This window comes from Apodemus sylvaticus, chromosome 2 (genome assembly GCF_947179515.1).
Source record: "Apodemus sylvaticus chromosome 2, mApoSyl1.1, whole genome shotgun sequence".
NCBI classification, from domain to species: domain Eukaryota; kingdom Metazoa; phylum Chordata; class Mammalia; order Rodentia; family Muridae; genus Apodemus; species Apodemus sylvaticus.
The window spans coordinates 36,442,706-36,456,029 of record NC_067473.1 but is presented as its reverse complement, the minus strand read 5'-3'; positions in this window follow the sequence as shown (position 1 = coordinate 36,456,029).

Sequence of the window (13,324 nt, the reverse complement as noted above, 5' to 3'; positions counted from 1 at the left end):
GTAAATAACGTTTGGTAATTTGTGTTCTTTTTATTTCCTAACTTTGGATTTTTTTAAATTTTTGGATATGTTATTATTCGAGGCTGTATTAGTTTTCTTTTTTGTAGGCATTTTTTCATTTATAGATCCTATCAACTTGCATAGTTGCAAAGCTTAGTTCTTTATGATAACTTCTAATCCTCTATGTGAGACACAATATCTTTCATAGCTTTAGTGGTGCCATTTTTGGAATTTCTATTTTTTTGTAAATTGTATTATTTTATTTATTTTCATTTCAGTCCTTGCTATCCCTCTCTTATCCCCCTTCAATTCCTCATTCTATAGCTCTTCCCCTTTCCTATGAAAGAATGCCCCACCCACCAGGCCTCTCCCTTTGCTGGGGCCTCAATTCACTCATGGATTAAGCACATCTTCTCCCACTAAGGCCTGACCATTTAGACCTCTGCTGTATTTATGCCAGGAGCCTCAGACTGGCCCAATTATGCTCCTGGTTGGTAACTCATTCTCAGGTAGCTCCCTGTATTTGGGTAGGCTGAGACTGATGGCCTTCCTATGTGATCACTCCCCCTTCAGGTTCTTCAATCCCTTCAACCATAGAGGTGGCCAACTTCAGTTCAATGTTTGGGTAAAAGCGTTGTTTTGCATTGCTAACTTCAGTAATATACAGCAGCAAATAAATACGTACACCATACCTAATTTGGGTTCTTTTCTTTTTTTTTATGTGTGTAAGTGTATGTGATGATGTGTATAAAGTTTATGTGCACATGTATGTGAATGAAGGCCAGAGGAATGAGTAGGCTGTCCTACCTTCTACTTTCTACCTTATTTCTTATGGGCTTGGAACTATTTTTTCTGGGGCCTAGGTTCATAAACAGCAATCCCCAATGAGCCCTTTCTCTCTAACTCACTCACTGCTAGGTTCCAAGCATACACTAGACCAGTTATTACATGGATGTTGGGATGAGAGTCTTGCTTCTCATGTTTATGTAACAAACATTCTTACCTATCAAGCAGTCTCTTTAGTTCTGGTTTTCTTTCATTGTTGTTTAAAGAATTATTTAGTTATTTTATACATACAAGTACACTGTATAACTCTTAGCTACACAAGAAGAGGGTATCAAGAAGAGAACATTGGATCCCATTACAGATGGTTGCAAGCCACCATATAGTTGCTGGGAATTGAACTCAGGACCTCTGGAAGAACAGTCAGTGCTCTTAACTGCTGAGCTATCTCTCCAGACCACTTCTGATTTTCTTATCTTTATTGACTTCAATGACTTTTCTTAATTGCTATTTCCAAGGTTCATTGATCTGCTTTCACTGATAATGTCATAATTTTTTTGATAGTAAAACTTCAGATAAGCTCCAAAGCCCTTCTGATTGTTTTAAAGAAATATATCAAATGCACTTTTATTTTTCTAGTATACAAGTTTCCAGACTTACTGCAGATTGACTTAATAATATATTTATCACTTGACAATGGTGTGAAAAGTGACATGCATTTAGTCGAAATCATATTTTGAATTTTCATCATATTCCTGGTCAAGAATATGTAGTATAATTCTCTTGTACAATATAGGGCAGAAAAAGAGCCAGCTACATCTCTCAGTCATTTCTACTCCGATGAGGTTATAAAATGATACTCTAGCATGCATTGTGTTGCTGGGCTATGATGTCCAGCATGGTAGGTGATATAAATGCATAGTCAACTTATGATCACTTCAGTATTGAGTGGGTTTATCAGGATACAATCTTATTTTGAGTTGAGGAACATGGGTACTCACTTTGCCTTGCTGGGTTTATCCCTACTGGCCTTCATATTAACTCCTTTGTGCCGGAGTCCTCTTAAAGTCACCACTAGGCACAGTATAATATATTGTGCTTCTTGTTGTACATTCTCCTTTTACCTTCAAGTTTTATTTATGCTTTTAAAGCCTACAATACATCTTTTCACTTCCTCACATGCTTTGCCAGAGTCTTATCAGAGGAGAGCAAACACTCATAAACTTCGTTTGATCCTCCAGAAGGGTGTGCTCCTTACATTCCTGCAATTCCAAGAGAGTCTCAACACCTGAGATAGAGGTAATTCAATAGAAGGCTAGAGAGGCCCCATCCAATAAAGAAGCACTATTGAGCACTTGGATATGACTAGCCAGATGGAGATATGCTATGAATATAAAATGCCTAGAAGATTTCTAGGTCAGTTCAAATAAACATAACATTAACTTTCTTAATAATCATTTATACTAACACATGCAAGTACCTATTTGCAGAAATCTATAAATCTGCTAATGTATATGCTGAACAGTTTTAGACATATACAGTTTTCAGAAAAATTATCTAACTGAGACGAGACCTAGAATATCTCTGGGGCTAGTAACTTAACTTTTGACTTGTCCTTCTTGTCAGTTGTGTGCACATGACAAGCTAACTGGATTTCCCTCTAAAGTGAGCCTCTTTCTGTTATATTACATCCTATTGAATGACCTTGAGATGAGGCAGCACACAGGGTAGAAGGAACCAGTAAAACATCCTTCGGAGACCTGAAACACTTGTTCTGTAACAGGCAATTATAATCTCTGATCTTGATATTATCTAGGTAAATAATTATTATTTGATAATGATTCATTTGGCTACTTTGTGTAACAAAAAATCGCGATTTGGTTTATGACACAAAGATTGCTGGATATCTGACATAAGACAAGCTCTCAAACAGGTCTGGTGTCTCTGAATAGAGAACGACCTTGTGGCAGTAGATGGGGCCTTTCCCCTTCTAGAGCTGGAAGCAGAGCATTGTCTACTTGAATGGCAAATTGTGATAAAGTAGTGAGAGCAAAATTGCATAGCATAATCACTGCAATTTTTTATTGAATTGAGCCCTTTGCTCTTACTCTTGACAGGACAGTTTATTGAATGTGCTTGTGGAAAACAAAGAAAGGCAGTAAAAAATATATATCTTTTCTTTCTCTCTCCTTTTTCTTTGTCTAAGAATAGAAAAGGCAAAAAGAGTGTCTACTTCAAAAGTGCATTTGTTAAATGGAAAAACATTTTCAGGTGCAAACAGACTCTTTAGAAATATCATAAGACTGTGTGGCTCAAGGGCATCCAGTGACAGATGAGGTATCTAGCTGACACCCCTGTACACTTGAACAATGGGAATTTCTTCTGTCCTTTATTTCAGGGAAATAGAAAATTTTTGCCAACTAATAAAATATTTTTATGGAAAAATAGAAATATGATTTAACAGATGACTAATGTTTAATTTATGCTACTGATAATAAAGGGTCAGTCATTTTCAAATTAAACTCTTCTGAAGATGTATGAGCAGAAAAATAATTACCTGAAATTTAAGGTAGAAATCGACATGGCTTGTACTAAGTACTTTCAAAGTTAGTAATCTTTGAAAATAAAGTCTTGGCTTTTTCTTAAGGATTTCTATTTAAAAGTGAGAATAGTACCATTTATCATGAAATGTTTGGATAAAATTTAATAGTACAATAAAAACATCTATTTCAGACATTGAATTCAATTATTGTATTGTTTTGGTTACTACAAATCTCAACAAAATATTATGCCTGAAGTTTTAATTGATATTTCTTCTATCACTGTTGAATATTCATGTAAAATTAGGAATTTAAAAATGGAAGAGCATTAAAAAGGGTAGAAGATGTTCTTTGCCTTTCTCCCCACTCTGCTTGCCACAACTTTCTGCCTTTACAAATCTATGTGTTCCTCACAGTTTCATCTCTAAAGACTAACATCTTATTTACTCAGAAAAAGTTAGATAAATTACAACATCATTACTTATAGCAGTTCTTCTAATTCTCTGTGGCTTGACTAACATGCAGAAAAGAATAGAACACTATTCAACGAGAAGTGCTCATATGAGGTGCCGTGATTACATATATTACTTTCAGCCTGACTTGGTATAGTAATTATGTATTCTAAATCTCCATGTTATTAAGAAAAATATGCAAACTAATAGGCTAACTTTTTGTTTACAGAGTCTCAAATTTCAAGTAAATAAGCAATTAAAACTAGGAAAATTATTTTTATCATTTTGATTATTATCTTTTATGATATTCTCATCTTTTACTTGATTTTCAAAGCATCTAGTTCATTGAGTCTTAATCGAGAAAATAAGTACTAATAAGTGATTGCCACCTAATTTCTTATCTCTTAAAATGAGCAAGCCAGCAACATAAAATTTATGGTTATTCCTGATGTCTGCATTCAAAGCACCAGTACCACAGCATATTATTGACCATGGAACTCAGATGCATTTCTAGCTAGGGAGTTGCCTGGAAGCCCCTGCTGCTGCTGCTGCTGTCCACTGTCTTGGCATAAAGGCTGCATTTAAATACTGCGAGTCATTTCCATGCCATCCAGGAGAACCATTATCACGAACATGATGAATTCATGAGCCAGGGCAGACTGCTGCACTCTATCCTTTTTCCATTTCTTTCATTTCTATTGTTTTGGCACCTCAAATAAACATGATGTATTTTCACAGTGTTATTTATAGAACACAATGTGCTTTTAGACGTTTACTGAGGCGCATTTTCTTTTCCTATGTGCTTGTTCGTTTATCTAATTTATGCAAGTCACTTTTTAAATTTTCTTTTTCCACCATCAGGATTCTCCTTTCAGAGATGTGTGATTGAAAACTTCTAGCTTTGGAGGAAGACATACCTCACTGAAACTGAGCTTAATTTTTCATGCTAAGACAGAAAAAAAATCTATAAGTTTTAGCTTCACTAAATAAAAATAAAAATAAAGATAATAGTATCTCTGCTTAAAATCTAAAGTTTTAGCTTCACTGTATCAGAATAAAGATAATAGTATCTCTGCAGTGTTTAAATGCAACCTTCATGCCAAGACAGTAGAACCCTGCAGGCCGGCAGCAGCAGCAGGGGAATCCAGCCAACTCCCAAGCTAGAAATGCATCTGAGCTACATGGAAGATAGTATGCTATGTTAATAGTAGGAAGGCAGCCCACAGAGCCACACACAGCTACTGGTGCTTTGAATGCAGACACTGAAGATGGAGCATAAATTGTACGTTTCTGGCTTGCTCATTTTAACAAACAGAATAGTGTTCACACCAGGCTCAGCAAGAGATAGTATTGAACATATTTTGCCATCCTTTTTATCATCAAGATCTCAACATATTTTCCAAATTTGAAGGGGATGATCAATGTTGGTCCTTGCTACACTTTTTTCTACTTGCAACCCTCTTTCTATATCCAACCCTTTTTTATTTTCGTTTTCTTTTATTTAAAATATTATATAACATGATAAACAGAAACTAACACATTAGAATTGGACGAAACAAGCAAACATCAGGAAGAGAGCACAAGAAATGGAGAAACAGTTGTTTGGACAAAAAAAAATAAATCCCATGAAATTGCTAAACTGAAAGTCATAGTGTACATGCAAAGAACTTGTGCCGACCTGGGCAAGATCTGTGCATGCTGCTGCAGTCTCTAAGTTCATATGAACTTTGACCATGTTGTTCAGAGGGCCTTGTTTTATTGGTGTCCTTCATCCCTTCTGGATCTTACACTCTCTCTCCTTCATCTTCCGAGGGGTCGCTGAATCCAGAAGGCAGGGATATGAGGGAGGCAGCCATTCGGGGCGAAGTGTTCCAAGGTCTTTTGGTCTCTGCATATCTGGCTGTAGGTCTTTATATATGTGTTTCCTTCTGATACAGGAGAATGCTTCTCTGATGATAGTTGATCAAGGAACTGATCTATAAGTATAAGCAGAATGTCAGTAGGGGTCATTTTCTTGCTTTGCACTTTATTTTAAGGAGTATTTGGCTTTTTTCTGGAACCTTGATTATCTAGGCTGAGGCTTTTAGTCAATCACACAATATCAGGCATGGGTTCCATCTTGTGGTGTAGGCCTTTTGTCAAATTAACTATTGGTGGTTTTTCCCACCAATTTGTGTCACTATTGCCCTAGCATATATTGTGGGCTGAATATCATTGTTGATCAGAGGGTTTGTGGTTCAATTGGTCTTTATGTTTCTTTTGTGGTACTTTACTAGGACACATGGGTAAAGGCACTAAGTGGGCAATAGCTTAACTTCTTCCTATTCAATGAATGTGTGTGTGTGTGTGTGTGTGTGTGTGTGTGTGTATGTGTGTACGTGCATGTTGTCTTCAGCAATAGGTTCTTGCTGCTTCTTTGTGGAGAGTAATCATTAGCCACAGCCTGGCTCAACCTTTTTTTCACCAGAGCAAATATTTATGCAAACCTGGATGTAGCACTATATAATGTAAGCATACAAATCAGCATATGCTGATGTTAAAGATAATTAAAATTTTTGGAATACATATATTTTTACCATCTTGTCTTTAATAAGTTAAAAATAAATTGTGTGGTAATATAAAGGTTGCATTCAGTAATTTTATAGAAAGAAGTTGGTCTTGACTAAATATTTGTTACTATATGACACAGACCATCTTAAACAGTTTTTTCAAAGTTGGTTAGTATTTGGTTTTATAATTATCAGTCTTGAGAGTTCCATATCACATCAATACAGAATATAAGTATAGAAGTATATTGGAGACTATTTTAGCAATAGTTGAAAATCTTGTTTGAGTCCACGCCAAAATTCATTCATGTTATTTTTAATGAAACTCAATGATAAAGAGAGGGGTTTTATGATACAATAGATCCTATGGCAGCAGAAACAGAGAAAGGCATAAATAGAAATAGGCTGGGTAAACTTTGACCCTCTGCATGTGACTCCCAGGAACCTGCTTGTGCAGGTCAGCTCCCTTCTTACCTCTCAATAATGCTACCCTATTATGACTCTACCAAGAGATTCATCCGTTCATAGGTCAGCAATTTTATATTGTAATAATATGAAGTGGCATTCTTACCATTGGCAGTTTCAAAATCAAAGTACTGAAGAACTGAAAAATTTGAAAATAATCTACATCACGTGACAGTCACTCTTTACAACAAATTTCATTTATTTGATTTTACTCTAACTTTTTGAAGTTAAAGCACCTTAAATATGTTCCTAGCTTGTGTTTTTATTTTTATTTTTCATCATTAATAAGATTACCAGGTCTTAATCCTCCATAAAGAACTACAGGCAACAAAGAAGTATTGTGAGTGGGAGAATTAACCTTCTCCAGGGAAAAGAAGATGGGTCAGTTATCCAACTCCAAATGGTCAACCCTTTTCCCTCAAATATATCATGATTTCTTCATTATTTTAAAACATCTATTTTAGTGCTTGAAAATGCCATCTGTTTGCACTTTCTGTGCTCCATACTCATTCCCATTATTGACTGACTAATATGTCATAATGCACAATAAAATTAGTAAAATTTTAAATGACTGGTAAGAATAAGAGAAGACAAAAACAAAACTGGAATCTTATAGGTATCTTTTTCTTTACGATTTTTACTTCTCTTCCTGGAAAGCACTGTTTATGTCAATACCAATCAATTGAAAGTGGTTGCCTGGAGTGCTCTGTGGGAAAAGACAGAACCCACACATCTACTTAATGGTTAAGTGGTCTAAAAGTTGCATAATCAATTAGCAAGTTGACCAGAAGCTTGCATATGAGCTACCTGAGCCAGATGTCAAACTGTATTACATTCGTTGCTCAGATCTCTGCCTTTTCCTATGCTACTCTTAGTGTAACTGTGGCTTAAAAGTAACTTTACTGTTGTGATATCACTCCAGTTTAACACTTCTTATAATTCTCTTGCTTCTAGCAGTGTTTCTAGCAATAATTTTGGTCACATACAAGTATTTATTTTATCATTGCTTTTTAATTTTCTTTAGTAGTCAAGCTAATAAAGTGTGTGTGTGTGTGTGTGTGTGTGTGTGTGTGTGTGTGTGTGTGTGTGTGTTTGGGTCTGAAATTGATTTTTAAAAAAATCATAAGGTTGGAGCTGGTGAGATATCTCAGAGGTTAAGAGCACTGAACTTTGCATCAATTCCCACCTTGCATATGGGATCTATCAACGATTTATAACTGTATTTCAAGGGCATCCATACTTTCTGGCTTCCATGAGAACCATGCACGCATGTAGTAGGCATATATGCAAGCAATACCCATATACATTTATTAGAATAGTATAATAGATTAATAGATAATAATTTAAAAGAAAGAAAAACCTTAATAGTTTTTCACACAGATATTTTCTAAAGTCCTAGGCCAATATACTTTGATTAAGTTAAATGGTGGCCTACATTTGAAACATGAACACTGCATACAAAGAGAAAGGCCTTTGTCTTTAGTAGTCACACAAAAAGATATGAAAGGTTATGAATTCCTATGTGAACTAATTATTATATCAGTAATTTAAGAATTAGGAATAAAGATACATTCCTCCAATGGCTATAGTACATATTTAACAATGGTCTGACTCAAGAACATCTTAACTATGTGAATTATTTGCACATAATAAAAATATAAATTCTATGACCATCTTGAGTGCTGTGGTATTTCATAATTCATTGATTATTACTAGTTTAGAACATATGCATTATGTAATATGTATGTTATTAAAACTTAAAATGTATTTGGACTGGTAAAATTGCTCAGTGGGTCAAGAGAACTGCTACTATGCCTAATAATCTGAGTTTAATTTCTGGGTCCTATGTGGTATAAGGAGGGAACCAACTCCTATAGACTTCAACTAGACTCCATCTACATTATATAAGCAGGTTTATATCTCCCTATAGTAAAATAAATAAATGAAATTCATGATTTTCCTGAAAAGGTAAGCATATTAAAGCATCCACAAGAAATGTTACTTGTATATATGTTTTCATGGGTGACTGGCTGTTTGGTACAGTTTGAATTAAGTATTTGTTTTTTCATATTGTTATTATTTTCTATTCAAAGAACTAAGGAAAAAGAACATAGGTACTATATAAGACCATCATTGCTTTCATGTATAGAATTTTGTAGGCTTTGTATAAAAACTAATTGTATTTATCAGGCAGTTATGTTAGTTATAATATAGTTTTCCATCATGAATCATTTTCATAAACAGTCTGTTTCTAGTTTCTACTAAGATATTTATTTTCACTAGTATTACTAAATATAGATTCTATTGCTTACAGATTATGTTATTAATAAACTTTTTATTATATACCCCTCATTTCATTGTTTTAATTCCAAGCGTCATTTTGAATATCTGTAACATTATATTTGCATGAATTTAAAGTTCTGTGTTACAATTCTTTCTGGGACTGGACTACAATTCTACAGTATTCTTAGGGCTATTTATTACAATGTCTTTCCAATATATTTGCTAGTATTTATATACTTAGTAAATGTGTTGAAAATCTTTTGTATTTCTTTTACTCTGTTATCCACTTTGGCTAATATTAGTACAGATGGTATCTGTCTCATTTATCTTGGAATACTTTTAGTTCTTCTTTATCATTTTTATTAATACTTTGAGATTTTCATGTAATTTTTACCCCAGTTTCTCCACTTCCACAAAATAAATAAAATATAATAAAATATATTATGCATTCTTTTCATAATTCCGTATATATTTTTACAATATAATATATTTTATGATAATATTATAAAAGATTGATTTATATATATCCTTTGAGATATATCTGTGTATATATGTATATATATGTATCTATAATATATATTTATATGTATGCTTTGAGAATTACAATTTGTTTCCTTCATGTAATGGCTCCCTCCTTTATCTCTTCCCAGATGTGCATTTTTCCCTGCCAACACAACTTTGTTGCTTTTGCTTCTTAAATATATCAAGCCTAATTTGTTCAGCTGATAACTTTTGGATGTGTATCTTTCCCCTGGACTTGTTAACTTACCAGAGGCTCCATTTTTAGAAAAAGGTGGGGCTTTGTTTTGTTTTGTTGTTGGTTTTTGTTTTACTTAGCCAGTATCAATTTGCTCACTTAGAGGTAGGACTTCATGCTAACCTTCCTCCTCCTTTCTGGGACTTGGTGTGGCTTGAACTTGCACTGAACTCATGTACGCTGTTACAATCACTGTTAGCTCACATATGCCATAACCATTCTGTGTATTAAAAATAAGTTTCCTTGTAGTCTTTTAGCACCTCTGGCTCTTACACTCTTTCTTACCCTTCTTTAACAATAATCCCTGAGCCTTCGGTGAAGGGGTATTATATAGATATGTTATTTGGGGCCAAGTATTCTAGCTTATTTTTCTGAGGAAAGTCACTTGTAGATCTTTGTATTAATCCTCATCTACTAGAAACAGAAGCTTCTCTAATGAAGGTTGAGAGATGTGTTTACCCATGGTGTCAAGATGTCCCTTCCCCCACAGCATTGAGCTGGACTTCTCAGCCCATTCCATCAGCCTGCAACATTCTTGGCTGCCAGCCCCCAGCCTCCTGCTTGTGTTATCCCTTGCCTTTGTTCCTCTGAGAACAATACAGCTGTTTTCACCTGGAAATCAAGGCTGACTCAGGGCAGTCTCACCTGGAAACATGCTGGGACCTGTGAGACATGAAGTCCTTTAATCCCAGCAGGCGACCGCTGAGAAGAGGAGCCAATGAGTTCTAGGCAGGCTCCTTGAAGTCAGGGGCGGGGGGGGGGGGGGGGGAGGGGGGATAGGGGAGGTGAGGGGGGGGAGGTTTTACTTTAAAGGCTATATATTGACTAAATATTAATAAAGTTCAGTCTTAATCGGCAAATGTCATCCTGACTCATTTCTCTTTCGTCACCTCCCCATTTATCCCCAGAATTCTTTTCCAGGTCTCCAGTTCACCTGTGGCTGCGGGCAGCTACATCAAGATGAGTCACTAAGTGTCCATGTGATACTGTTTTCATTTAGAAGGCGAATAATGCAAGGTCACCCATATGGCTTATAGCCTGATAACAGTTTTCATCTTGTGGAGTGGGACTTAAACGTAATCAGAAAGGAATTGGTTACTTTCATGATGAGTGTGCCAGTACTGTGTCTTTCCATGGAGTTGTTTAAGCTTGAAGGTCCTACAGCTGTATAATGATGAATACAGATGGGTGATGACTATTTTTCTCTAGTAATATTCATGGAATCCTTGGGCATGATGAAAGCTAGGCATTTCATCATGTTCCTTGTTCTTCCAGGTCTACGAATTCTTGAATTAAGCAGCTCACCCACCCAGCTGCTTGAGCAGTAGAGCCAAGTACTGCCAGAAGACTTCCCAGGAACTCAGCTCGGAGTCTGGGGGGAGGGGCTTGACCAAACTGTTAAAAGTCTGACCTCAATTAAAATTGGAGCCTTGATTGGTGAACTATCATCCTGGCCTCATTCCTTTCACTCCTTTCCATCCATCCATCAGCTTCTGTTCCAGGAAGCCAGTTCATTGTAGCTGCAGGCAGCTACAGAATACAACAGATTGGTGCCCAAACACAGGGCTGGATAGAAGAAGATTTCCTGAGGTGACCCTGTCTTGGTGAAGCTTCATAGAAAATGGAAAAAGATGGTATCCTGCATGGTAAGCAACTATAGGTGCTAGAAGATACAGACTAAGTGAAGCAGTATTGACCTAGCACTGAACTCCTCACTTAGGGGCAGTGGAAAATGAGGTAGGAACTTTATAGGCATTTGCCCACAGCTTTCAAGAGCTGATTCAGGCGGAAAAAAGGGGGGTGTTAAAAATAGGCATATGTCTGTAGCCTCCAAGAGCTGCTTTAAGAAAGTTTGAAAAATGAGAGAGTAAGAGAGAAGGAAAATGGATGTAATTGGATGCATAACAAGAGTGCTTCTCTTTCTGTGTATTGTTGTTTGCTCCCGGTGGGTGTACCTATTGTTTTCCACATGTACATTTATGTCTTTTCTGTGTTTTTGTGTGAATGTCTGCTTGTTTCATGTTAAAAAATAAAAATTGGTGAAAATTTCGTCTGCTGGCAGCCTCTTGAGCCGGCCACAGTTTGTGCAGGGGGGGCTGTTTTAAAGCAGCGCAGCGTGCTCACCCGAGAGGCAAACATGGCCGCTTTTCAAAAGGCCAGAAGCCTCAAGTTTGGGAAAACTTTGGTTTAACTTATGAGATTCCTGTAATTGCTTTGTTCTTGTTTTTAATTGGTCTTAATGGTATAAGGTTTTACATATCTTGACTATAGAGTTATAATAATAGAGGCTAAGTTGGAGCTGGTAGCTTGGAGTCATAGCCATTTGAACATGTGGCATGATGCACCCCAGGAAATACAGGCCTCTAAGATGCTTCTAAATTGTCATGGTGTTATGTGTGAATCTTAACCTAGAAATTAGACTTATAAAGATTAAGATTTAAAATAATGTCTTTAATAAGTTACGCTCTCATACACTTGAACATAAAAACTGGCAGACAAACCTTGTGCTATAAAAATAATGCATTTGCCATTGATTTTAAAGAAAAGAGATTGTTTAAAATTGGGATTTGCTTCCAAAGTTGTAGTTATGCTCTAATATTGCAAGAGAAAATTAAGAGTTGCCATAAAAATTGCCAGTGTGTCATTGGCTACAGTTTTTAGTTTGCAGTCTAGTTAAAGGCTCACGATTCTTAATATATTTTGTAATAAAGAATGATACAGCCGTGGTCATTATAGGCCTATTGCCACTTTTCCACAAGTTTATTGGCTACAATGGTAGAAGCAAAATTTAACCCTCCAAGATTAAAAAGGAGATCTCAGTGGAAATTTATTTGATATCAAACAGGCTCCTTTGACTACTATGAAACAGTGAGTAGAATTTTTCTGGGAATCCTGAAATTACAGGTTCCTTTTTTTATTTGATTCTCATACAAGTCTTTGTAGAGATACCCAGAAAAATACAGTCAGATCCCAAAACCACCTTGGTGTCTGTGGGTCATTTTCGCTGAACCCATGCCTTCCTGGACCAAAATGATCCTGGTTATCCTGTGGCTGAGCTTGGACTGCGGCAATGGGGCTAGCTGCTTTATGTTTCTGATGCATTGGCTTTTCTCCCTGATGGACTGTAACCAGAAACTGGGAGCCAAATACACCTTTTCTCCTTTAGGCTCCCTTTGTTAGAGTATTTATTTATTATTTATCACAGCAATGGGAAACAAAATTAAGGAAGTCAATAATGAAAGTACTCTGAATTTAGATGTGCTAAATTACCACAATTCTAAACTACAGTGATTAAGAAACTGACTAGATTATTTAAAGAAATGACAGAAGTTACTTATAAATAAACATAAATAGGATTAGCATCTGACTTCTCCTACAATAGTATATATGTAGGAATGATGGAATAATCTATATGGATTTTAAGTTAAAAGTTGTATATACTTTTAAAATGAATAAAAAGGCAACAGAGATACTTTCAAAAATTTAAGACCTGTTTCA